Source organism: Zalophus californianus, chromosome 3, assembly GCF_009762305.2.
Source record: "Zalophus californianus isolate mZalCal1 chromosome 3, mZalCal1.pri.v2, whole genome shotgun sequence".
NCBI lineage: Eukaryota > Metazoa > Chordata > Mammalia > Carnivora > Otariidae > Zalophus > Zalophus californianus.
Window position 1 is genome coordinate 178,702,592 of NC_045597.1, and position 4,826 is coordinate 178,707,417.

At 39.6% G+C, this 4,826-nt stretch overlaps 1 pseudogene; it reads left to right on the forward strand.

Annotated features, from left to right (window-relative positions):
* The first annotated feature begins 4,293 nt into the window (after nt 1–4,293).
* On the forward strand, nt 4,294–4,412 carry LOC113921241 (annotated as a pseudogene).
* Nucleotides 4,413–4,826: the final 414 nt, after the last annotated feature.

Genomic DNA, 4,826 nt, shown 5'->3' on the forward strand with positions numbered 1-4,826 from the left:
AGTCTAGTCATTGAAAAAATAAAACAGCCTTGCTCTACATGACAATGGAAGCCTCAGAATCTTCCCCCACTAATTCCTCCCAGAAGCTATTACTCCATACAGGCTGCTGAACTCATCAACCTTTTTATAGCAAAACAAAGTGAAAATGACCTTAACTGAGTCCCAGGGTTCATTCTTGACAGTTGCTGGACCTGACCCACATACACAGCTATTGTGCAAGAATACCTGCATGAATGCAGCAAGAAATCATAGCCACTACCTACAAGGAAATAGATCAACTATTTGATGTGATTTTATTTAATCTTCCCAATAATCTGTGACATGGATTATAATATAATCCTCCTACAGAAAATTAAGGAAAAAAAAAAAGCCTCAGAGAGAGAATGTGATTTCCTCAAAGTTACAAAGCAAATTTTTGAGAGAGTCAAGTTTCAAACTGACCTACTGTATGTCTATACTTGCGCTTTTCCTCTTATGCAAAACTTTTTCCTCAATTCAGTGGGAATTCCCTTTAGTTCTAACCCCAGGGATTTTTGTGTATGTTATTTCACATTGGCACAATCTACTGAAAACATTCTTCTGGCAAAATATTAATGTGTGTCCTCCAAAAATGTGTGTGTGTGTTTGTCTGGGTTTTTTTGTTTGTTTGTTTGTTTTTGTTTTTATTTTACTTTAAACTTTCATTTCCTCCAAAAATTTATATTCTCATCCTTACTGGCCTGTGTGTTGGTCATACATCTGAATGCCAATTTGGCAACTTTCAAACATGCCCCTGCTCCAAACAAACAGAACCCGGATCTTGTTATTTTAGGGCCTGGGCAGCAACAGGCCACAGCTATCATGGGAGAAAGGTATGGTCAGGTTAAAACAAGTTAAAGTTCTCTGTTGGAGGTCCAAAACAGTAGCATACTTTCAAGGAAAGAGGGGAATAAAGGAAGCAGTAATATCCAGGAGATAAGCAAAAAAATTAGGAATCAAGAGATCTACCTGCAGCATGAGATGAACAACCCAGGAATAAATAGAAATCCTGTTAGATAAAGCCAGAATTCAAACCAGCCAGGAGATAAACTGAGCTGGTGGGAGCTACCAAGCTATGCTGCCTCATCTCTGGAACTTTCATACGCTTCCGGGGAAGAGCCAATTTACAGACTGAAATATGTGAGACTCACGTGGCTGGAATGAACACATGGAGAGAAAATGAGTCCCTGTGATATTCTTTTCTTTTCCTAATAAGAAGAGCAATGACATTTCTAAGATGTCACTATATGCTAAGCACTGTGCTAGAGTATAGTACATCATCTCATCCAGTGGTCAGAGAAACCAAATGAAAACAACAGCATTATCTCCACTTTATAAATGAGAAAAGTGTTACCTCCAAAAGGCTGAACAACTTCCTAAGAGTATGAGCAAAGACTCAGAGGCAAATCCTTTTCATTCTGAAATCAGTCATCTCAGCCACTATAACATGCTGGCTTGCTACTAAATATTAGGTGGTGATAAGCTACTACTATCTTATAGGTTTTAAAGATATATTTCATTCATTCCAACCATGTTAACAGCCACAGTTGCAATGGGACAGGCCTTTTGGGGGGTGAAGCTTTAAGCCTGTAGAAAGCATTGCAGAATCGCAACCAAGCTAGTCAAGCCTACTATCATGCAACAGAGACCCCGTTTTGGCTGCCAGCCACTCTGGCAGCACCAGGAACCTCAACTTGTTCCCTTTTTGTGCCTCCAGCACAAGTACCTTGGCCAGACCTCAAGTGTTTAACAGATGTTTGAAAAAGGGATGATAAAGGTATACCATTCGCATCATAGTTAAAAGAGTGAACTCAAGGTCCAACATACTTGCATTCAAATCCTAGCCCTCCTACCACTTTTCAATGCATGACCTTGGTCAAGTTACACAATCTCAGAGAGTCTTAAATTCCTTGTATGTAACATGGGCCATCATAATACCTACCTCATACTATCTGAATGATTAAAATGAGATTAGATATTTAAGGCATTAAACGCAGTGCCTTCTAACAGAAAGTAATGAATAGTAACTCCTCCTTCATCTTTTCTATATAACCCATTTGTTTGAAAGATTTAAAAAAAACACACAAAGAAAGAAGCAAACATTCCCATTAAATAGAGATCAAAGTAGTTTTAACTTTAAAACATATACTCCTATGATTGATATTAACGTATTGTACTTAAGGTATTAATTTTGGAATATAGTGGATGATTTTCTCAATGAATGCTAAATTATTTAAATAGCAAAATAATCTTCTTTGCAAATTCGAATCCTTGTCTCACAAATCTGTTATCTGTTCATCCAGATTTGAATCATCAGCCCTCAGTTCTTCAGCTTGTGGCGTTTTAGAAAAGTCACAGCAAAACAGAGCTCTGATTCGTCGGTTTCACTTCACAGATAGGAGGGTGTACAGATAGAATCTATTAAGCCAGCAGGGCACCCATTAATGTTCCAGTGGCAGTAATTAATTCCGGATGGAAAAATAACTACAAATATTTCCCCAAAACTGAACCAGATGTTTTGGCAACTGGATGAAGGCACCAACCTGAAAAACTCCACATGCCACGGACAAAGGCTCTTCAGAAGCGGACCTGGTGTGAGCCGGAGGCTGCTCACGATCTCAGCCGGCCGGCAGCGGTAAATAACAGCAAACAGTCTCCCTCCTGTGTAACTGCAGTCCCTCCCAGCAATACCAAGAAAGGATTGGAAGAACCGTCCACTTATTAAAAGCTCCTCTAATAATGAAGCCAAACGACTAACACGTTTGTATTTCCATGTGTGAGACACCATCAATTCACAGTGGGCAACTTAGTCATGCCTCATAGATCATCTTCCTAGGTAGCTTACACAGGATACGGGTTGCTCATTAATAAGCAGTCAAGATATTAATTATCACCATATTTAGTGGTCAGTTAATGAATTAAGACTTAAAATTCATTTCCATGGCTGGCCAAAGGTGACATGGGGGACACCTGAATAACCAACATCCTTTTATTTTATTTTTTAATTTTTATCTTTTAGGTTGTTGCTTTCCACCCCCACACCCCCCTCCCCCAGCTTGCTTCTCCTAAGATATCCACTGTGGCCCATTTCCCCGCATAGCACATCATTTCAATATTTTGACAGAATGTTTTCCAGTATGGCAGAGCTCACTCTAGTCATGGCATATGTATCTACCATGAAGTTGTCATGATATCCTGTCATGAAGTGAGATGAGAAAAGTTACTGGATCCATGGAGACTCAATAATGGTGGTGCCGGTTTCCATCAGCAGGGACAGCAGAGGAGGGTGAGAGCAGCCCTGAATCAGCTGGACTTGACTTCAGGGCAGCACGCTTGAACGTCAGCAAAGCAGGAATAAGCTGCTCCCAGCCACAGGGTCCACACAGGACTGGGGAGTATAGCAGAATGACACCTGCTACCGCCTCCTTAGGCTGGTGAGTTTCATTCTGTCATTCTGTCAGTTGCTACCCTGGTACCTATCTTATTAGTGTTAATTTATCTCCAGTGCTAAGGAGGTTAACGACACTGTTATTTTCTCTGCTACTGAGCTTTACTGCATGTCTGCAGGATAATATTCCAAGTAACCTCATCAGAGGAAGGAATCACAGAGAGGACCTACCTGCACAATAAATAACCTTTAAAAATAATGTGTCCTTCCAAGAGAGGAAATAAAGTAATATAATGTTAATTGTAGAGACTATGGAGGAAAGGTTTTTCATCCATCAAAAGAGACAGCATAATGGTTGCACATTCCTTAAAACACAGTAAGATTCAAAATCCTACATAAAGAACTGAGGTATGTTTTCAGGCAGCTCCTATCAGTTCACACTGAAATTCACTAAGGCAAGAGCTACAGACTTTTTCTGATTGGCCGTCCTGAATCTTCTTGCTTTATTTTCCTGTCAAACACTGCTTCGTAGACCTGAGCCTTCTAAGGTGGAGAAGCACAGGCAAGGGACAAATTATCTTAACCCCCTTAGTACCAGTAATCATGTATTCTAAATCAAAGGATTTCCTCAAGTGGCGATCAGCTAAATGACCCCACCTCCCCTCCACCCATCCCATACCCCTTACCCCCCATCTCATGGGTTGTATCGCGCCTGGTTGATCTGATAATAGCTAACTTCCTAAAATTCATGTCTGCAGAGTTGTCCCCAGAATTATAAACACAATTTGGAATGTTAATTTAAAATTATCATCTGAAATAACCAGAAAGACAGGTTGGGGTGCTCCGTGGCTTTGTGATTTGATGATTCTCTTTGAAAACTGTTCTCAATCACTTCTCGGCCTTTTGGCTAAGATCAAGTGCGAAAACTGTTCTCGAAATTCTTTGGGAGACAATCAATCCATTATTATGTAGACTTTTTTTTTTCCTTGTAAAATCCTGACCCCTTAACATTATATTAAATTCCACCGCTGACAGGAAAGAAAGAAAGAAAAGAAAGAAAGAAAGAAAGAAAGGAAGAAAGGAAGAAAGAGAGAAAGAGAGAAAGAGAGAAAGAGAGAAAGAGAGAGAGAGAGAGAGAGAAAAAGAGAGAAAGAGAGAGAGAGAGAGAGAGAAAGAGAGAGAGAGAAAGAGAGAAAGAGAGAAAGAAAGAAAGAAAGAAAGAAAGAAAGAAAGAAAGAAAGAGAAAGAAAGAATGGTTCATGAACTTTTGCCAACAAACAAATTCCCTGGTACTATGACAGCAAACAATTCCAAACACAAACTGCAATGAGATGTGAATAAAAATGTTAAATGACCTCTTTTAATATTCTCTCACTTGACGAACAGTGTTGGGCTGACTGAAACAATTGCTAAAAATGTT